Source organism: Oncorhynchus masou, chromosome 8 (assembly GCF_036934945.1).
Source record: "Oncorhynchus masou masou isolate Uvic2021 chromosome 8, UVic_Omas_1.1, whole genome shotgun sequence".
Lineage (NCBI taxonomy): Eukaryota > Metazoa > Chordata > Actinopteri > Salmoniformes > Salmonidae > Oncorhynchus > Oncorhynchus masou.
In genome coordinates this window covers 23,880,231-23,904,162 of record NC_088219.1, presented here as the reverse complement: position 1 = coordinate 23,904,162, position 23,932 = coordinate 23,880,231, and the positions used below count along the sequence as shown (strand labels likewise).

Below are 23,932 nucleotides of genomic sequence, written 5' to 3'. Positions count from 1 at the left end.
AGCGGCTGTCCTTGGTGCTGACAGCTGTGCACGCGCAGTGGTGCGCGCGTCCGCGATCTATCTCTGATTTCGCGTTGGCGTTCTTCTTCTAGAATGTCACAGGAAATGAATCAAAGGAAGCTAATCATCAACCAAAAGTATTTTCAACATCTCAACAACAATGTTATTCACTATATGACAGGAATGGTAGTAGGCAGTTTAGATTATGAATAGGGCATCAAAGAAAAGCAAGACACAATTGGTGTGTGAGAACAACAATAATTGATCTCATTAAAAAAACATCATTTGTGATGAAAAACGAATTATTTCTTAAAGTGTGAATATTGTAGGTTACTTTAGGTAGGATAAATGAATATTGCAGATGGTTGCTGCCATTGCAATGAAAATTGACACCTCAATAATCCAGTGACCCAACGATTCCAATATGTGAGATTTTTTCTCAAACAGTACTCCTATAATGCACGGAGTAGATGGACTCAACCCACTGGCCACACTGGTTGAATCAACGTTGTTTCCACGTCATCTCAATGAAATTACATTGAACCAACATGCAATAGATGTTGAATTGATGTCTGTGCCCAGTTGGAAGCCTGCTTGTTTATTTGGCTGGGGATGTGTCTCCGGTCTCAGTTGAACTGGCTCCTGCTGTAAATCCCCATCATTTCATAGACTCAGACCAACCAGGACCACCAATTACTTGTAGGCTACATCCCCTCCCTCTCCTTTACTTTCAAACCGCCAATCAATTATGTAACCATGTCATCCATATTTCAACCTCTTCAATCATGCAAAACCTCCAACGTAAGCACAGTATGCTGCTTGTCTAGGCTACTGCGAGCACTGACATGGGGATACACAAATATAAAAACGTCTGAATAATTTATAGAGTTGCATCTTAAAGCATTGCCCAGCCTGGTGTACAATGAAATATTGAAGCTCGACTTCTTCCAAAAGTGTGACATGAATGTGTCGTTTTACCTTATTGGTATTGACAGATATGTGTGCTGGTTAGATGTTTTGTTTGATTGTGGGGGCGGGTAATGTCATTTGAGATGTCCCTGAATGGAGAACGGGAGCAAGGTGTCCAAGTAACCACAGGAGGCACAAGAGCATCCATCTTGCTAAGCAGGGGGGAAATGTTCAACCATCCTGGTTACCTAGGAAACAAGCCTCTCTCTCCACAGTGTTAAGTTTCTGAACATTCATAATGCCTAACATCAAATAACATGTAGGCTATTGAACATCAAATAAATTATGGCACAGCTATTACTTTGAAGCACATCACACTGGAGTATTGACAAAGCAGAGTAGCCTAGGTTTATTTAGACTTAATGTCATTGCAATAGAGTACCACAGTATGAGTCATAATACCCATCAAACCTAACGGTCAAACAAGAAATTGGTTCCAATCGTTTTTCCACCATTCATTTTTCCCATAGGAGATTTTAGAAACACTTAAAATAAGGGCTGTGTTTCATGTAGGCTTACCACAGGGTAACATTTTAATAACAATATGACTTTTATTAATATATTTGCTGATATTTACCCCCCCCCCCAAAAAAAAATAAATAAATAAATGAAATGTTAATGTGGCTACCATAAAGAACTACAAATACCATGATCTGGACGAGACTGTCGAATCGAGGTTAAGGTAAGAATCTCTGGATTAACTACCTAATGTTAGCTAAATTTGGTAATGAATAAATTGGCTAAATATACTTAAATTGACAATTCTGGGAACTGTGTTGTGCAAGTTTTAAATTGATACAATACCTGTTAGCAAAGGTGTCAGCTAGAGATGACGTGCAGGAGCTTGCAGGGATTTGTGGTCTTGCATGACGTCTTCTTTGATGCTAATTAGCATTTTCGAATCTGAGAGTAAATAGAGCCGAATATAATATAATTCCCTATGGGAAAAGGGAATGGTGGAAAAATGATTAGAACCATTTCCATGTTTGACCGCTAGGTTTTATGGGTATTATGACACCTCCACTGTGGGGCTCTATTGGAAGATAGGCCTAAAGCCTATCCTAGTTCACTGTAAAAGAAAAAGGAAAAAAAAAAGAAAGTAAAGATAATTCAATGTACAGTTGTAAGGCAATCAGCTGCAATAGGATTGTGAGTTTGCTATTTAAAAAAAAATCACACACAAACTGTTTGTTGTGAGTTTGCACAACAACATTTTTGCTACCCAAACTCACAATCCGATTGTAGCTGGTTGCCTTAGAATTGTTCATTGAATCAACTTTTTTTTTTCACTGTTCTGCCCACATTAAACCCCACACATTTCCAAGTAAAATCATGTTTCATTTAGGGAAGTTAGGCTACAAGGTCAACAAGGGCTGTAAAAGTGATGGTTTGTTTATAAACCAGACGATTAATGGTTCAATCTCATCTGTTTTATCTCCTTTAATCAATAGTTGATAAATATTTTATTTAGCAGGAAGTAATCTGTGAGCCCTGTTGTGTGTTTACAATGTAAATGTCATAGATTTTCAAATGCAAGAGTCATTTTGACCGCTAGTGGTTGCATGGTATTGTTGCTTCAGGCTCATGAACATATTTTGAGGCGTGTCTTGTAAGAGGTAACATTTATGCCACCCGTGATGGAGAGTACTGTACCAATTTCATTGATATGTGGTAGTAGTGCCCCAACCATTAAATGTGTATAGGGGATAGATTGAAATGGCAGCAAGTCACAAAACTGCAATGGTTGACTATTTGCCATGTCCTTTGGTCTGTTTTGTTAAGGCCCTTAAAAGTGCATGTGATATAGAATACCTAAATATGGTATTACGTAGCAGCCAAACTGCTTGCACAAATCCCATGCAATTATGGCAAAAAGCAACTGGCTTTTACAGCTTGGGAATGGCAGAGATGTCTCTCTACGAGAGGCACACGTATAGAGATGTTATATTTTTAGTCAGCATATAGAATAAGATATTAAGATCACTTGATTGGTCAATTGCACACAAGGTCCCACCAAAATTTCACTTCCGCTTTTAACCCAACCCCTCCCGAAAAGACACACTGGGCGCCCGGGGGAGCTGTTGTTATGGGGGGGGGGTTAAGTTCCTTGCTCAAAGGAACAATGACGGGCACTGGCATCTAGGATTTGATACCAGCAACTATCCAGTTGCAAGCTCACCTCCCACCAGATTTTCCGTCGGACCCAGGATTCAAACTGGCAAACCAGTCATTCTGTTATCCATAGATGCTGACTGTCCTACCTGTCATAGGAAACATGTAGATAGGCTAGACACGATACATCTTCAGTAGGCGTAGGAAACATATAGCCCACTTATGAAGTGTGTGTTTCCGCAGTAATGGTAAAAAAAATAGTATTGTTATAGATTTAATTCAATAGATTTATTTAGTATTAAATGATATTTAGATCAATGCCAACATCTTAAACGCCTCCCTCATGCTTCTCGATTGGTTTAAATAACCTATATTTTACTGTATGTGATATAAAGTAATATTTTAAAACACGGGTGTCGAGAATAGAACATTTTAACAGCATGACTGGTTTTCAGATAGCTCAGATCCATAGAGATGTATTACTATATACTGTATGGCTGTGGGACAGCTGTAAGACTGTGGCACTGTGTGTGTATGTGTTAAACACTGCCTAATGAGAGCCACTCTGAGGGATGGCCAACAGCGACAAGGACTCTTGTTTGCTGGATTCCTGTAGCCATTAGTGTCCCTCCTCCCTCCACTCATACATCAATACAGCTCGGCCAGCCTGCAATGCAGACATTATATAACGATGTGCACTGGCAGAGAACAAAGACTCAAGATTCTCATGCACAGCAATGACACACACACACACACACACACGCTCTAGAGTTCACACATACACTCGCTCTAAAGTTCACACATACACACACAATCATCGACCCACACAGAGACAAGTACATACATACATACACACCACCTACACAGTGCAAGGTAAGAGGGTTAAGGGACCTATGTGCGTGTGTGTGTGTGTGTCTCTCAATCTCTCCCTCCCCTCCTACACACTAACACATAGCCTGGCAGCAATCTATTTATATGCCAGCCATTACCTTTAGTTACATGTTGCAATGTGAATCAAAAGTAGCAGAAAACAGGTACGCCTCCAGGAGCGGAACCAGTAAAACACAGTATTTCACCAGCGTCACATTGCATTGCTAATTTCATCTACATGCGTATGTATTCATCAAGTGCTGTGACTGTTTAGCCACATTGGTTGATTGGGAGGTGTGCGTGAAGCATTCTTCTGCTGTCAATATGTTCGCACAAATAGAGTTATTCATACAGGCAGGTTTTCTAACCGTGCCTTCTAAAGATGCATGTATGATGCGTTTCTTGTGTAGAGAGCGGTCCTTGCATCAATTATGGATGAGCAGCTCTCCCTCGATTTCTTTGGCCATGTCCCAATTGCCAGCTGCAGTATTCAACATTCACTTAGATGTACACAGAGTGTACAAAACATTAAGAACACCTGCTCTTTCCATGACATAGACTAACCAGGTAAATCCAGGGCAACGCTATGATCCCTGATTGATGTCACCTTTTAAGTCTGCTTCACTCAGTGTAGATGAAGGGGAGAAGACAGGTTAAAGAAGGATGTTTAAGCCTTGAGACAATTGAACCATGGATTGAGGAGGCTTGCCATTCAGAGGGTGAATGGGCAAGACAAAATATTTAAGTGCCTTTAAGGTACCAGGTGCACCGGTTTGAGTGCGTCAAGAACTGCAACTCTGCTGGGTTTTTCACCCTCAACAGTTTCCTGTGTGTATCAAGAATGGTCCACCACCCAAAGGACATCCAGCCAACGGCAGACCAGTGGTGGAAAACGGGTCATTGAAGAAAGAGGACGAAGGACATCCAGCCAATAGTAGACCAGTGGTGGAAAATGGGTCATTGAAGAAAGAGGACGAAGGACATCCAGCCAACGGCAGACCAGTGGTGGAAAATGGGTCACTGAAGAAAGAGGACGAAGGACATCCAGCCAATAGTAGACCAGTGGTGGAAAATGGGTCATTGAAGAAAGAGGACGAAGGACATCCAGCCAACGGCAGACCAGTGGTGGAAAATGGGTCATTGAAGAAAGAGGACGAAGGACATCCAGCCAACGGCAGACCAGTGGTGGAAAATGGGTCATTGAAGAAAGAGGACAAAGGACCCATGAACAACATTGGTGCCCGAAGACACATGAAATAATTCACGACTCATCGTACTTTGAAACGAATGGGGTATTGCAGCCAACGACCTTACAGAGTTCCACTTCTTTCATCAAATAACAAGAAACTGAGGTTGCAGTGGAGAATTGAAAAAGCATTGCCTCGACTGATGAATCCTGGATCCTGCTGTTTCATGTTGATGGGATGACTAGGGTATGGAGAAAATCCCATGAGTACATTCATCCATTATGCAGTGTGTCAACATTGCAGTCTGGTGGTGGTGTGATGGTGTGGGATGTGTTTTCATGGCAAACATTAGGCCTCTTGACAAAATTTGAGCAATTTTTGAATGCCACAGGATATTGTTGTGGAAATTCAGTACTGAGAGTGACTTGGTCATTTCTTCAAACAATTATCTTTATTTAATATTGATTCGTTATTGCAATAATGAAGCTGTCAATCAAACAGTCTTGACTGTCGGACCGAGTGCTTAACTCTTACAGAAATGCAGAGTTGTATATAAATTAGACCTAAAAATGCTGTCATGGCTGGCTCCACACTTCCCATGCACCCTAGGGGCATCATAAGCCACTCTGGGTTCATCTTCCATCTTCCAGTTCTCTGCTGCCAATGACTGGAACGAACTACAAAAATCTCTGAAACTGGAAACACTTATCTCCCTCACTAGCTTTAAGCACCAACTGTCAGAGCAGCTCACAGATTACTGCACCTGTACATAGCCCACCTATAATTTAGCCCAAACAACTACCTCTTTCCCTACTGTATTTAATTTATTTATTTATTTTGCTCCTTTGCACCCCATTATTTTTATTTCTACTTTGCACATTCTTCCATTGCAAATCTACCATTCCAGTGTTTTACTTGCTATATTGTATTTACTTCGCCACCATGGCCTTTTTTTGCCTTTACCTCCCTTATCTCACCCCATTTGCTCACATCGTATATAGACTTGTTTATACTGTATTATTGACTGTATGTTTGTTTGACTCCATATGTAACTCTGTGTCGTTGTATGTGTCGAACTGCTTTGCTTTATCTTGGCCAGGTCGCAATTGTAAATGAGAACTTGTTCTCAACTTGCCTATCTGGTTAAATAAAGGTGAAATAAAATAAATAAAATCAAAATAAACCTCCTTAGTTTCATCTGCCTCTGGTGATATTTCTAACCCCACCTTGTCTTAGTTTCCCAGATGCCAGGATAATTAGGAATACTGATGTCTTTGTTCTGCTCCTCCAGGCTATCTTTATCCCGGCTAAACATATACCATATCTTTGCCCATGGAATGCAGCTCAATCAGACCAGAGACATATGTCTCACATTCACCACTAATGTTAGACTGGAATGTGGCTGTTTTTTTTATTTTTATAACAGAGACATTAATCAATTGTCAGCTTCAAACTATCTCTAGTACAACCCCGGTCCTTGACACCCAGACAAGCTGCAGGAAGCTAGAGTGGACACCGTGAAACTCAGCCGTAGCAGGCCAGTCTTACTCTTAGTGAAATATATATCGTTTACTATTAATATCAAACATATCAGGTAAGTATTTAATTGTTCTATCACAATATCTCATTGTCAAACAGGTGCATCCCTTCATGGCAGCAGTGCATCAAGCAGGATAGTGCCAATGCTACAAAGCTAGGATTGTCCAGGAATGGTTCCACAAACATGACAATGAATTTAGCTTACTGCGGTGGCCTGCCCCGTCACCAGATCTCAATCCAATTGAGTATCTGTGGTATGAGAGGGAATGAGCTATTTGGAGTAGAGATCCACTACCAGCCATCTTGACACAACTGTGGGGAGCATTGGAGCCATGGGCCAGCGTGGGACGCTTTTGACACCTTGTACTCCGATGACACCTTGTACGCCTCAATTCATGCTCCGATGAATTGAGTCTGTTCTGAGGGCAAAAGTGGGTGCAACTCAATATTAGGAAGCTGTTCCTAATGTTTTGTACACTCAGTGCAAACATCCTGGAAAAGAGGTGGCTTACTTACTTACAAAATATATACATTCAAATATGGTAACGTTTCGAGTAATTGAGGCAATTTAAATGTCTGATCAATCATGCATCTCCAACCAGGGTTTACTACTAAGTCTTATTGAAAACATCCAAGTGCATATCATGAAAATAGAACAAGCGGGACTACAGTAGTTAGGAATAAACAGGAGGAATAAACAATAGCAGACATCCAAACTGCTAAAGTAGGTCAGAGGAAAAGCTGAGGGCCCAGACACTGCAAGAGACATTGAAATATTTGGCTAATATATTAGAGGCGGTGTCGCCATGTTTCAAGAAGTGTGCTGTTTATTTGCATCCTTTCTGTGTGATGGGTGGCATTTGATAAACACTAAATCCCAGTCTAATTTTAAGCCAAGGTCCATGGAGGATTCCTTCGTTATTGAGCAATATGAGAGAAACACATGGTTCAAATATGATTTTTTTAAATCACTAAAGGCACATTGCAAAGACAGACAACACTATTATTAATAATGAAATACAGTAGATGTTAGAGGAGATGAATATACATAGATTAACCAACCATCTACTTCACTAGAGTGAATAACAACACAAGCACAATAACAGGAAGGAAGACAACCAGCAGACAGCTCAGCTCTATCAGGAAGAGAAGCACAAGGAATGTCAGGTAGCATCATCTACAGTGGCGTTGCATATGACTCAGACGAGAAGGGTACACAGGCAGCATCCACACAGCAATGTCGAGTCCATGCAAGACTATAGCCTCGGTTCCATGGCGAAGCAGAGTCGTGGAGCTGGCATGTTCTCAGGCTCAGGCAGATGGTCTGTGATGAGTCCAGGATTAGAGCTACTGGCCTGGTGGTGTATTGTATCCTCTTGAATCCTCTTGACCTCCTAGTGACGTAGGGGAGTTTTCTATTGACATAAGGGGCGTTGCACCCGACTAGGATCTGCTCGACGCTTTATATGCTGGCCAGACAGCGATGGCACAACGGGGGGTCACAGTTCAACAAAGCCATCCGATGGTGTGCCTGAGTCGTACTGTTCACTGCAGATGGAGTGCTCTTTGTCCCCTAGGTTGTCACTATTGCTTTGACTCCCGACACTTGTCCCTTTGCTTTAAGGCTGCTCTGTGTTGTCAGAATGGAGCTCTTGTTGAACAGATGTATGTTGGTCATCCCCATCTGCTTGCCCTGTTTGCGTGACTGGTCAGTGAATTTGCCTGACCTCTCCCAGGACATGCTGTTGTGGAAGCAGGGGCTTTTTTTCCACCGAGCTCTCCTCTCCCTGCTCCCTCTACCATCTCAGTTTCCTCAACCGCACTTAACACTACAGGACACCTCACTCCAACAACAGCAAAATCATTTTCCTCAAGTGTCACCTCACTCCCTGCTTGCCCCGTTTCATGGTCACCCACCGCTCCATCCATATTCCGTTAGATAAAACTAAACAGCATCCTGTATCACATTTAAGATTAGGCTGAGCAGAATTGCAGTGGCATCGACAAAGCAGATCTATTTGCTAAGAAAGTCAGACACAACTCTCGACGTGGACAAAGCTTGACTCAATGTGAAAGTAGGCAGAAGTGTTTACGTAATGATTGTTTATTGCAGAGAAGGTAAGCCTCTTCCTCGGTGACCTCAGTCCCAATCAGCACTTTCACAGATAAGGAGCAATAAGCACAATTGTCTACAATCCAGAAATGCCGATGGCCAAGCAGTACACTAAGCATTCCACTCAATTTAACATTTTAAATCATGCATTGGAAGAGTTCGCCTTCAACTGTTACAATGCATGAGCAAACACATTAGATCAGAGTAGCTTTATTCTGCTGATTTACATAAACACTGAATTTCTAGAGAACTCAATTACAAAATAATATTTTGAATCTCATATGTCATGTGAGAAAGGTAGATTATTTTATTGTGATATTCCACCTTTGCTGATCGTTTTTTTTAAACGAACCTCCCCATTTTGGGGAATATGTGACTGTTGGCCATAGTGGACCAACTGAGATAAGTTAAGGCAGTCACACTATACCTGACCCAGAGCATCAATGCAGTCACAAAGCACATTCAGCGTTATCAATTCACTCATCCACAGGTCATTACGCTCACATTTCCATCAGAACAGATCAGACAGAAAAACATGTATTTGGTACAACCTAAAGGCATTGTTGTCAGAATTGTTGGCATTGAGTCAGAATATGGCTGTATTTAGGATTATTTAGGATTGTTAGAGTACAGCAAGTAACACAGCATCATACAATGCAAGTACATACCATTGGCACACATAGACCTACACAGTCATATACAGTAGGCCATACACAGAAATAATGGACGACATCATCAGCACCATGTTAGCACTCTCACAGCTTTTATCATTACAGAGCATGTTTTAGAGTCTGAAGTGAAGTAGCTCAAACAATTTTGCCACATAATATTTGCTACATTTGAGTGCATAGACAGTACGAGTCAAATGTTTGGACACACATACTCATTCAAGGGTTATAGCATTATAGAATAATAGTTCAAAACTATGAAATGACACATATGGAATCATGTAGTAACCAAAAAAGTGTTGAACAAATCAAAATATATTTTATATTTTATATTCTTCAAAGTAACCACTCTTTGCCTTGATGACAGTCTTGCACACGCTTTGCATTCTCTCAAACAGATTCATGAGGTAGTCACCTGGAATGCATTTCAATTAACAGGTGTGCCTGGTTAAAAGTTAATTAGTGGAATTGCTTTCTTTCTTAATACGTTTGAGCCAATCAGTTGTGTTGTGACAAGATAGGGGTAGTTTACAGAAGATCGCCCTATTTGGTAAAAGACCAAGTCCATATTATGGCAAGAACATCTTAAATAAGCAAAGAGAAATTATAGTCCATCATTAATTTAAGACATGAAGGTCAGTCAATACGGAACATTTCAAGAACTTTGAAAGTGTCTTCAAGGCAGTCTCAAAAACCATCAAGCGTTATGATGAAACTGGCTCTCATGAGGACCGCCACAGGAAAGGAAGACCCATAGTTACCTCTGCTGCAGAGGATAAGTTCATTAGAATTACCAGCCTCAGAAATTGCAGCCCAAATAAATGATTCACAGAGTTCAAGTAGCATAGACATCTCAACATGAACTATTCAGAGGAGACTGCGTGAACCAGGCCTTCATGGTCGAATTGCTGCAAAGAAACCACTACTAAAAGAACACCAATAAGAACAGACTTGCTTGGGCCAAGAAACGCACACAATGGACATTAGACCGGTCGAAATCTGTCCTTTGATCTGATGAATCCAAATTTGAGATTTTTCGTTTCAACCACCGTGTCTTTGTGAAACGCAGAGTAGGTGAACGAATGATCTCTGCACGTGTGGTTCCCACCGTGAAGCATGGAGGAGGAAGTGGGATGGTGCTTTGCTGGTGACACTGTCAGTGATTGATTTAGAATTCAAGGCACACTTAACCAGCATGGCTAGCAATGCATTCTGCAGTGATACGCCATCCCATCTGGTTGGCGCTTAGTGGGACTTTCATTTGTTTTTCAAAGACAATGACCCAACACTCCTCCAGGCTGTGTAAGGGCTATTTGACCAAGAAAGAGAGTGATGGAGTGCATCAGATGACCTGGCCTCCACAATCACCCGACCACAACCCAATTGAGATGGTTTGGGATGAGTTGGACCGCAGAGTGAAGGAAAAGCAACCAACAAGTACTGTGTGCAAAGCTGTCATCAAGGCAAAGGGTGGCTACTTTGAAGAACATAAAATATAAAACATATTTTGATTCATTTGACACTTTTTTGTCAACTACATGATTCCATATGTGTTATTTCTTAGTTTTGATGTCTTCACTATTATTCTACAATGTCCAAACATTTGACTGGTACTCTATATACATTCATTTTTTCAACTGGTACCGGGGGACCTTCAGAGTCTTGTGAAGCCGATGTGCGTCCAAGAGAGACTCTCATCTTTCCTCAAAACAACCATCATGTACGTGTTCATGAGAGTCTCACCTTTCCACCGACGGGTCATATTAGTGTTTAGTCAAACTGTTCGGACGCTACAGACAGAAGCTGGCAGATCGGCTGTGCCGACTTCAAACGATTCTCAAGACTCTTGTAGGGATCGTAGAGCAAAACAGAGTGTCATCTTTCCATATAGGAGTCATAATTGTTTGTAGGCCAAACCGTTCGGACACTACAGATGAGAAGATCGATATTCAAGATGTGTCGTGGTCTGAAAGGGCTCCAGCTCTGTCACATTTCAGATGTGAAAGTATGACATCGGCGGATACGGTGGATTGAGACGCATCCAATGCAAAGAAATTGATATCTCTAGCTGAAACTGACAGATTTTATGGGGACTTTTTTATTACGCTAACTAGATTTCCACGGGGGCGCGGACATCGACTCTAACATAAATGCTTTAAGCACTCGTTTTGGAACACTTAGTGTTGTCCTCACAAGCCACGACTGCTTGATTTGGGACTTCCTTGAGAGCTTAGGCCGAAAATAAATAACGTGGTTTCAGTTATAGGGAGTGAGTGTTTTCACACTGGCCTATTTTGTATGGTACTCACAGGTCCATGGTTCCTGGAGATACAAAGATATAACTGAAGTCTGCTGGAATCATATAACAATGTACAGACAGCACACATTGTTTCAATACATTCTTGTTCATTCACACAGTATGTAGTCTTACTATCAGTTACAATATAGGCTAGGCATTCTGGCATATCTATTCATATTGCTTGGATCTGATTGATTTTCCCGGTAATATGGGCTGGATCCTGTACGACTGAGATGAGGATAAACTGGATTTAAGACACCAGGAGCAATCAGAAGAAATCAGAAGACAGAGAATTGAAAGGGGAGCAGTCCTCAATCCTACAAGATCACAGCCACTGGTCTTCATTTCCTATACTGAACAGCCCAAAGATAGTCTGGTAACATTTTACACCTGTACAGCGGTGATGAGAGATTTGAGGGAATTGTTTTGCTTTGTTTGAAAAATAACAAGAAAGGGAAAAGAAACCTCCCACCAGCACTTTGTCTTGCTATGGAAGTCCAATTAAGAGAAAATGTGGAGCAAAAATGCTTTGCTCCGACCAAACTCTACGCCACTCCTACGGACGTTAGTTTATTCTACGCAAATGACTACCTCTTAAGTACCTCCCCAATGATTTCTAGAACGCAAACACATTCTAACCGTTCTGATTGGTCCCTGAATCCGATGGCTTAGGCCAGAGACAGAACACAAGTGGGCAAAGCAACGTTTAAAAAATGTGTCATTGGCTTTGCTACTCTGATTGGTTAGAGATGATCCAACCACTGATTACTTTGTTTAGTACAACGCCCCTCATTTTCAGGTCACCACAAACTAATTTAATGATGGCAGTCTCACACTGAAGTATGTAGCGAACATTGAGCAGCTAATGAGTTTTGGGCTTTGGTAGAATAACAGGCCCTTTGGGCACTTGGTTACAGCTCAGTTATCAAAATGTTTTTTTTAATTAACGCTGCTTTGAATCACAAGGCCCCACAATTCATTAACCATGAAGGAACTGGCTGGATTAAAGTAATGGTTTCTGCAAAAGACTAACTGTTTTCTGGTGCTAATTTTCTCCCCATTCTGAGTCCAAGGGTGTCCTCTTCTTTTTTATGTTTGAATGCATTTTGGAGATTGAATGTCTTTTTGGGCCATTACCTCTGTTGGATTTCTTCTGCTTCTTCCAGTGTGTGAGATAAGAAGTCCAGGGTGGTGTAACGGATGTGAAACGGCTAGCTAGTCAGCGATGGTGCGCGCAAAATAGCATTTCAATCGGTGACGTCACTTGCTTTGAGACCTTGAAGTAGTAGTTCCCCTTGCTCTACAAGGGCCGAGGCTTTTGTGGAGCGATGGGTAACAATGCTTCGTGGGTGACTGTTGTTGATGTGTGCAGAGGGTCCCTGGTTCGCGCCGGGTATGGGCGAGCGGACGGTTTAAAGTTATACTGTTACACAGGCGAGGACTGTTGTCTCTGTAGAACTGACTGAACCAGCACCTGTGTTTCTGGATGGTAGAGTTCTCCACCTGCAGGGGTTTAGAGATGTCCTTCTTATTGTTCCAGATCATCACGTCCCACTCAAACTGGGACGCAAACAGTCAACACAAAAAACTGTTAGTTACACATCAAAACCTTCAATAAAGAGTGATGAATTTGAAAAAAATGTTCACATAAAAAGCAAACAATTGCCAATTAGTGACTTAAGTTTTTATCCATTTTCAGAAATGTTGGTAAATTCTATTTTTTGTTTTGTTAGGTTCTGAACAAACAGAGTGAAAACTCAAACAGACAACTAGGAAAAGCTCAAACCCAAGACGTTTATTCAACCCACTAGGTGCTTCAGCTACGAACACAACATACAAGTCACACAAGCACATATGTATACCTTGCGACTAGGCAGAGTTCCTGTACCTCCTTGCATGTCTAAGAAAAACACTGCTTCTCTGTTGTTAGGCAGAAACACAGTAGGTTCATCTTATTGGTATTGTCATGGCCCTGCCTAAATCTAGTACCCTTATGGGCATGGAAATGGGTGTGTGTGTGTGAGATAGGACTGTAATCAGATGGTCTTCGGAGTGGACCCCTCCCAGCAGTGTCTTCTCTCTTCAACTGTTGACCTTATCTCGAGTTGAGTTCTACATCCCTCATGGTCCTAGTTCCTCAGCAGCTGACCTGCCTCGTGGAGAATTTAAACTAGACTGTGGCTCTTTGTCTCCCCCTTAGGAACATTCACATTCAACAATCACATACAGAATATTAACTTTATGCACTTCCCCTTTTCTCACTCACTTCCATACACAAAGTTCCTCTTTACCCTTGCTTGACCCCCAACATATACAGTGCCTTGCGAAAGTATTCAGCCCCCTTGAACTTTGCGACCTTTTGCCACATTTCAGGCTTCAAACATAAAGATATAAAACTGTATTTTTTTGTGAAGAATCAACAACAAGTGGGACACAATCATGAAGTGGAACGACATTTATTGGATATTTCAAACTTTTTTAACAAATCAAAAAACTGAAAAATTGGGCGTGCAAAATTATTCAGCCCCCTTAAGTTAATACTTTGTAGCGCCACCTTTTGCTGCGATTACAGCTGTAAGTCGCTTGGGGTATGTCTCTATCAGTTTTGCACACCGAGAGACTGAAATTTTTTCCCATTCCTCCTTGCAAAACAGCTCGAGCTCAGTGAGGTTGGATGGAGAGCATTTGTGAACAGCAGTTTTCAGTTCTTTCAACAGATTCTCGATTGGATTCAGGTCTGGACTTTGACTTGGTCATTCTAACACCTGGATATGTTTATTTTTGAACCATTCCATTGTAGATTTTGCTTTATGTTTTGGATCATTGTCTTGTTGGAAGACAAATCTCCGTCCCAGTCTCAGGTCTTTTGCAGACTCCATCAGGTTTTCTTCCAGAATGGTCCTGTATTTGGCTCCATCCATCTTCCCATCAATTTTAACCATCTTCCCTGTCCCTGCTGAAGAAAAGCAGGCCCAAACCATGATGCTGCCATCACCATGTTTGACAGTGGGTATGGTGTGATCAGGGTGATGAGCTGTGTTGCTTTTACGCCAAACATAACGTTTTGCATTGTTGCCAAAAAGTTCAATTTTGGTTTCATCTGACCAGAGCACCTTCTTCCACATGTTTGGTGTGTCTCCCAGGTGGCTTGTGGCAAACTTTAAACAACACTTTTTTATGGATATCTTTAAGAAATGTCTTTCTTCTTGCCACACTTCCATAAAGGCCAGATTTGTGCAATATACGACTGATTGTTGTCCTATGGACAGAGTCTCCCACCTCAGCTGTAGATCTCTGCAGTTCATCCAGAGTGATCATGGGCCTCTTGGCTGCATCTCTGATCAGTCTTCTCCTTGTATGAGCTGAACGTTTAGAGGGACGGCCAGGTCTTGGTAGATTTGCAGTGGTCTGATACTCCTTCCATTTCAATATTATCGCTTGCACAGTGCTCCTTGGGATGTTTAAAGCTTGGGAAATATTTTTGTGTCCAAATCCGGCTTTAAACTTCTTCACAACAGTATCTCGGACCTGCCTGGTGTGTTCCTTGTTCTTCATGATGCTCTCTGCGCTTTTAACAGACCTCTGAGACTATCACAGTGCAGGTGCATTTATACGGAGACTTGATTACACACAGGTGGATTGTATTTATCATCATTAGTCATTTAGGTCAACATTGGATCATTCAGAGATCCTCACTGAACTTCTGGAGAGAGTTTGCTGCACTGAAAGTAAAGGGGCTGAATAATTTTGCACGCCCAATTTTTCAGTTTTTGATTTGTTAAAAAAGTTTGAAATATCCAATAAATGTCGTTCCACTTCATGATTGTGTCCCACTTGTTGTTGATTCTTCACAAAAAAACACAGTTTTATATCTTTATGTTTGAAGCCTGAAATGTGGCAAAAGGTCGCAAAGTTCAAGGGGGCCGAATACTTTCGCAAGGCACAGTACATTCCTTATACATATTAAAGTAATCACTAAGTTCTGGTATGGTAACATGAATAAGCATATTAAATATAAAGCGCAAACCACTGCTTTTAATCAGGGCAAGGTCACTGGAAACATGACCGAATACAAACAGTGCAGCTATTCCCTCCGCAAGGCTATCAAACAAGCTAAGCGTCAGTATAGAGACAAAGTAGAATCTCAATTCAACGGCTCAGACACAAGAGGTATGTGGCAGGGTCTACAGTCAATCACGGACTACAAAAAGAAAACCAGCCCAGTCACGGACCAGGATGTCTTGCTCCCAGGCAGACTAAATAACATTTTTGACCGCTTTGAGGACAATACAGTGCCACTGACACGGCCTGCAACGAAAACATGCGGACTCTCCTTCACTGCAGCCGAGGTGAGTAAAACATTTAAACGTGTTAACCCTCGCAAGGCTGCAGGCCCAGACGGCATCCCCAGCCGCGCCCTCAGAGCATGCGCAGACAAGCTGGCTGGTGTGTTTACGGACATATTCAATCAATCTCTATCTCAGTCTGCTGTTCCCACATGCTTCAAGAGGGCCACCATTGTTCCTGTTCCCAAGAAAGCTAAGGTAACTGAGCTAAACAACTACCGCCCCGTAGCACTCACTTCCATCATCATGAAGTGCTTTGAGAGACTAGTCAAGGACCATATCACCTCCACCCTACCTGACACCCTAGACCCACTCCAATTTGCTTACTGCCCAAATAGGTCCACAGACGATGCAATCTCAACCACACTGCACACTGCCCTAACCCATCTGGACAAGAGGAATACCTATGTGAGAATGCTGTTCATCGACTACAGCTCGGCATTTAACACCATAGTACCCTCCAAGCTCGTCATCAAGCTCGAGACCCTGGGTCTCGACCCCGCCCTGTGCAACTGGGTACTGGACTTCCTGACGGGCCGCCCCCAGGTGGTGAGGGTAGGCAACAACATCTCCACCCCGCTGATCCTCAACACTGGGGCCCCACAAGGGTGCGTTCTGAGCCCTCTCCTGTACTCCCTGTTCACCCACGACTGCGTGGCCACGCACGCCTCCAACTCAATCATCAAGTTTGCGGACGACACAACAGTGGTAGGCTTGATTACCAACAACGACGAGACGGCCTACAAGGAGGAGGTGAGGGCCCTCGGAGTGTGGTGTCAGGAAAATAACCTCACACTCAACGTCAACAAAACTAAGGAGATGATTGTGGACTTCAGGAAACAGCAGAGGAAAAACCCCCCTATCCACATCGATGGAACAGTAGTGGAGAGGGTAGTAAGTTTTAAGTTCCTCGGCATACACATCACAGACAAACTGAATTGGTCCACCCACACAGACAGCATCGTGAAGAAGGCGCAGCAGCGCCTCTTCAACCTCAGGAGGCTGAAGAAATTCGGCTTGTCACCAAAAGCACTCACAAACTTCTACAAATGCACAATCGAGAGCATCCTGGCGGGCTGTATCACCGCCTGGTACGGCAACTGAAAAGATCATCAAGGACAACAACCACCCAAGCCACTGCCTGTTCACCCCGCTATCATCCAGAAGGCGAGGTCAGTACAGGTGCATCAAAGCTGGGGCCGAGAGACTGAAAAACAGCTTCTATCTCAAGGCCATCAGACTGTTAAACAGCAACCACTAACATTGAGTGGCTGCTGCCAACACACTGACTCAACTCCAGCCACTTTAATAATGGGAATTGATGGGAAATGATGTAAAATATATCACTAGCCAATTTAAACAATGCTACCTAATATAATGTTTACATACCCTACATTATTCATCTCATATGTATACGTATATACTGTACTCTATATCATCCACTGCATCTTTATGTAATACATGTAATCACTAGCCACTTTAACTATGCCACTTTGTTTACATACTCATCTCATATGTATATACTGTACTCGATACCATCTAATGTATCTTGCCTATGCTGCTCTGTACCATCACTCATTCATATATCTTTATGTACATATTCTTTATCCCCTTACACTTGTGTATAAGACAGTTGTTTTGGAATTGTTAGTTCGATTACTTGTTGGTTATTCCTGCATTGTCGGAACTAGAAGCACAAGCATTTCGCTACACTCGCATTAACATCTGCTAACCATGTGTATGTGACAAATAAAATTTGATTTGATTTGATATTTCAAGCTTGAATCCAACAGTTTAATGAACTTATGGAAGAGACTGGTGTGTTCCCCCATCTCATCATGGCATGGGGTTGTTAAATGACAGACATGTATTTGTTTGAAACCTTTCACTAGATGGTTTCATTTCAGAGACAATCACATTTTGATGCAAAATGATATATATCCACCTGACTCTCAGAGAATAAAGTATCATTGCAATGAATTAAACAGTCAAATGTGACAAATAATGACATTTATAATAAAGAACCGCACAAATTATTTGTGACATCAATATTTAAAAAAAAATGATAGAAAAAAATGAATCAATACAATACGAGATCTGGGCTCTGGTCAAAAGTAGTGCACTATATAGGGAATAGGTTGCCATTTGGGACATGACCCTAACTCCTAACCAAACACTATATCATGAGGCTAGATTTATGATGTGTTGAATTTAAACAGTATGTTAAATATACAGGGTACGAACGTTCCATTCAGCTAAACAACGAGTGTGGCGTTTTTCAACCAAATCAATTAATTAAAAACCTGAGGACAGTAATATTTTACACAAACATAAAGGTACCCATGAGCTTTTTTTCTGATGAATAAAACACAACAGTGAAGAATTGGTGGATATAGCGTTTTGGAAATAAAATCTTTATATTTTCGACCATATATTCACCAAATTATGACCAATTGAATATGAATAATGCCCAACATATGCAGTTAAAAAACAAACAAATGTTTCCTGATCTGTTTTATATCTCTCAGATATAGGAGAGACACTTCAGAACAAACTTCTTTTTTTATATTATTTTGGGACTATCTGTTGTACTATGTAGTGAATCTGTTATTCAATGTATGGGCTAATAGCAGTAAGGACCCCCCAAAAATTATATATATTTTTTTTATACTTCAAGGGGTATTAAAATTCTAAATCAAATAGCTAAATGATCCTCGATATGAATTCATTAAAACAATTCCATATAGCTTAGGGCTTAGACTGAGAGGTTAAGGATACTAATGAGGTGTATGAATTGACATGCATATGATATTCGTCTTGTTTGTAATATGATTTATCACATTGAGAACGGTTGGACCATTGGCTGCTCTGGTAGAAGATGGAGTGGGACACAGTGCAGTGGAGGCTCCACGGGCGTCACAAATGTACACAATTCTGGGTGGAGCTAAATGGACCTTTCATCAACACATTTAATTGGCTTATGTCGCTGGGCACATCAGAAACACTGAAACACTGTTATTGATACTAAACTAAGGTGAATGTTAATTGCTTTCTATGATGAGTGTTTGGATACTATTCCTTGTTCTGTCTCTACAGCACCCAACCCCAGATTACCTAAGACAGAGTTCTAGGTCATCGCCACACTGCCAAAGGGCTTGTTCAGCATCATCATACTGGCAGAGGCAGCTTGTTTGGAAGCAGCCATGTACACAGGTCCAAAGCACAGTCAAGTGAAAACAAGAGGTGGAAAGCTGTCTGAATGGCCAGTTTATTCCTTGGAGACAGTGACATATATCTAAGCTGACGGAGAGGCTAAAACCAAGAGTAGTCTTTGCACTGGGTGGCCTTGGCTGACACACTTCAGCTGTGTTTTATGACTGAATGGACCACCCCAGTGACATCATTTTCTAAACACTATCTAGTGCTGCCCTGGGGGCAGTCTGTCTTCCTGTCTGTCTGCCTGCCTGTCTGTGAGCAGTGGTGTAAAGTACTTAAGTAAAAATAATTGAAAGTACTACTTCAGTAGTTCTCTACTTTACATTACTATTTATTTATTTATATATATATATATATATATATATTATATATATATATATATATATATATATATATATATATATATATATATATATATATATATATATTTTACAATTTTTACTTTTACTCCACTACATTCCTAAAGAAAATAATGTACTTTCTACTCCGTACATTTTCCCTGACACCCAAAAGTACTCATTACATTTTGAATGCTTAGCAAGACAGGAACATTTTCTAATTCACGCACTTACAAGACAATCACTGGCCATCCCTACTGCATCTGATCTGGCGGACTCACTAAATACAATTGCAAATTATGAGTGTTGGAGTGTGCCCCTGGCTATCCGTAACAAAAATTTAAAGAACATTGTTTTGTCTGGTTTGCTTGATATAAGGAATTGGAAATTATTTGTATTTTTACTTTTACTTTTGATACTTAAGGATATTTAAAACCAAATAGTTTTGGACTTTTACTCAATAGGATTTTACTAGGTGACTTTCACTTTTACTTGAGTCATTTTCTATTAAGGTATCTTTACTTTTACTCAAGTATGAAAATTGGGTACTTTTTCAACCACTGTGAGTGATTATTTGTACCTGTTGAGCCACTACATCCATGTCCAGTAGAGGCCAGTGGTGTCCAAACACAGCAAGGGCATGTTCCACCAGCATCTGGGAGCAGTGCTTAGTGGGCTCAGACTCAGATTCCCATTGCACCTTGAACACACACACACACACCCACTCCATCAAATATTTGTAAGGACACACCATTAAGGCACCATTTAAAGAGGTTCTACATGTATATACAGTATAAATAGGGCCCAGAGTGGTAAGTTCACATAGTCATACCTTACAAACTCCAAGGTCTTGCTGTTGGTGTAGCGCAGGTCAACCACAGTCACAGTGCCTGGTGTGTGCAGGTGGGCCAGGTGGGCAAAATCTACTGCATTCTCAGGGATCTCCTACAGCGGACCGTCACAGAGAGGAAAAGGTACAGCTGGGGGGGGGGGATGCCAGCAAAGCCACAACACAACACTGAACATTACATTACATTAATTGCACTGTAACGGAGAAAAACAGTGACCACAAACTGTTAGGGCCTAACCACTGCTCCACCTGGCTATCAGCGGAGCCTTGTCTGGCAACGAAACAATTCATTCAGCCTCATTTACTGCCTTAAAAAAAACATAGCTGATATGGCTGACTTGCTTAAACAAATGTGGTTTCTAATGACAATTGAGATGTACAAACTATGACATAAGGGGAGGACAAACAGATAAGAGGAAATCCGTCATTTGGATCAAGACATTAATGAGCGAGCTCGGACAGACGTGGTCAATATAACTATTTGTTCAGTACTTTTGAAATGTACTGTGACAGAATTCAGAACATGGGCCACTCTTACAGTGTTCTCCCTACTCCAAGCCAAAACCGTAGTATAAATAAAGGGGGCATATAAGCAGACAATGAAAGCTATTACAATATTTGATGACATTTCTCTAAAACAGGTTATAGGCTACATGTGCACCACTACGTCAGAACAGTAGGCAAAATTAAGAGGGGAAAATATACCAAATGATTAGTGTGAGGGACATGGTCTACTAACAGCTTACTTTACAACATACACTTAGTATTACTTTTTTAGCTACAGTATACATATCTCCCTGGCATATTATGGCAGTTATGCAGCAGTGTACAAGATATTTTGGACTCACCTTGTTGTGCTGTGCTCACTTGAACAGGAAGGTGGCGCAGCGGTCCTTTGTGGGCACATTCTGTCATAAAAATTTGGCATCAAAGTCTGGCATTCTCTGGATTTCTGGTGCTTTGAAGACAACTGGGAGCTCGCAAAAAAAAATGTTTAATCATGATGATGTCAGTGATCTTCAGGTCGGAGCTTTAGAAGAGTTCAGAGTTCCCGACTGACAATTCAGAGTTGGACGACCGTTCAAAATGTATTTTCCCAGTCTGAGCATGTTTTTTCTCCGAGTTCCCAGTTGTCTTGAACTCACTGAAGTCATATTTCCCAGTTCTGAGTTAACAGTTGTTTTTTTGATGACAATGATTTAAAAGGATTTGCCAGGAGATTGTCGACTTGATTCATGAGGATGACTGCTAGCTAAGATTTAGAAAGTATGATGTTGACATGATCAGTCCAATCAAAGCTACTGTAGATATAACGTGATTTGAAGTCATTTTGTCTGTGGCCAATGACCTTGAGCTTTCTTGGATGGGCACTTCTAATGTAACTCCCCATGAGTGATAACACTGATATTTGAAAATAAAATAAACCTTAACCTGACACAATAAATTAGATTTTGGCCTAAAAAACAACAGTTAAAAATAAGTAAATAAATGAACATATCTAGCAATGGCACAATGAAGTCACAGTCACTACAGAAAATTACCAACCCCTACACTTGGTATTTTCCGCTGGCTGCCCGGCCACCACAGAAAGCTCTGCGTGAGGCTGAAACGCCTGCATTTCGGAGCTGCCTTACTCAAGAACGCAAAAAGAGACCGTGTTTGTATGCAGCTTTATTAACTCAATTATTTTGTATTTGTTTTTACATTGTTTGCAAACTAATATGTGACACGTATTAATGCCAAAATAACATGCAAAACAGGCAACCGCCCCGCTGAATGACGGGTCGCCACTGCACACACCTAAAGTAATCATATGGTAAAACAAAAAACAAAACAAGTATAAAATAAGTACTTTTTCCTGATCAAACACACATCTACAACAGAAAACAAAACAAGTATAAAATAATTACTTTTTCCTGATCAAACACACATCTACAACAGAAAACAAAACAAGTATAAAACAAGTACTTTTTCCTGATCAAACACACATCTACAACAGAAAACAAACCTCTATGTTTGTGTTGATGAAGTGCTCAGTCCATCCCCGGTAGACCCCTGTGTGAGCTTTGGTACCATCCAGCCGGGTTCCTCTCAGTCACAGTGGAACCACACCAGAACCTGACCGCTGGTCTCCATATTGGGACAGCAGCGCACCTTGGATCAACAAGGATCAACAAATTTAAGACATTACACTGTTTATAATCTTGGCGCAAAGAACCAAATCAACTAATAATGTTAAGGCTGTCACGAATCCCATTTTGTTTGCTGGATACATTATAAACATAGTTAAATTACATTGAGTTAGTCATGGCTTCTCACCTTTCTCTGCATAGGGATCCTCACACACTTCCCGTCTTCCCTCCGCCACTGCCAGCTGTGGAACGGGCAAACTATGCTCTGTCCCACCACATGCCCCCCTACTGCCTGATTGGCACCCAGGTGGGGGCAGTAGGCATCCACCACGCAGGCTTTGCCCTCTGTGCCCCCGAACACTGCCACCTGCTCATCTGGGAGGAAAACAGATTTGGGAAAGGAGGTCAAAAGTAACCTGTGAGGAGTTGAGTCTTCAAATGAAATGACTACAACAATAAAATACTTGAAATATCCTCTTGAAGTCAGTTCAGACACCTAAGTTATTGAGTCAGCGTTATACTCTTTGACGAACAGCTCAAAATATGTGAAAAGGCTGCATTTCTCTTTAAATACACAGGATGTCAGCAGTAAAAAGATCAGGAAGCGTGAGGCACCAATACCACATTAAGCCATTGCCCTGCCCTGCCCTGCGTAGTGAGCAATCAGACAGTGAGACAGTGCAGGATTAGAGACAGAACCAAAAGCCAAGTCGCAACCCATCTGGCTCAGACCCAGACTATGACCCCAGGTAGCTAAGATTACCTTCAGATTAAAATACATAAATAATTGTTAAAAGCCACCGGACCGTCACTAAGGTTAAGATACAGTGGCCCTGGGAATGTTTGGCAGTGAGAAGGCACTCCTGGTTAACGCCCTGCCGCCCCAAGGAGAGCAGCTAAGTAGAGCACACCATGACTGTAAATACACTCGCTGCAGAACAGAATTAGACAGCCTGCAAAAGTTGACTGAGATAGATTGAGAAGAGTGTCCTAGACTGACTGTGTACTGAATAAAACAGATTTCAGGGCTAAATGTATAGACCACAACGGAACATGTCAAACATTGGTTTGGGTCAGCAGAATCTGGGACAGGCTCTTACTGTTGCCTGGATAACTGGCACAGATTAATCAACAAGGAAAACTGATTGGATAGGCAAAAAGTCATCAATGTAAGGGGGGGAGGGGGGGGATTTCACATTGAATTCACATTAGCTGACAACTCAACCAAATGGAAATCAAAATTAAATGTCGTCTGTGCCAGTGAGAACTGAGCATGAATCATTTTAGACAAGG

The 23,932-nt window shown here is 41.4% G+C and overlaps 1 pseudogene; it reads right to left on the bottom strand.

Moving 5' to 3' along the window:
* Positions 1-11,763: 11,763 nt before the first annotated feature.
* On the bottom strand, positions 11,764-23,265 carry LOC135543791 (cholesterol 7-desaturase nvd-like; annotated as a pseudogene).
* Between the last annotated feature and the right edge of the window lie 667 nt (positions 23,266-23,932).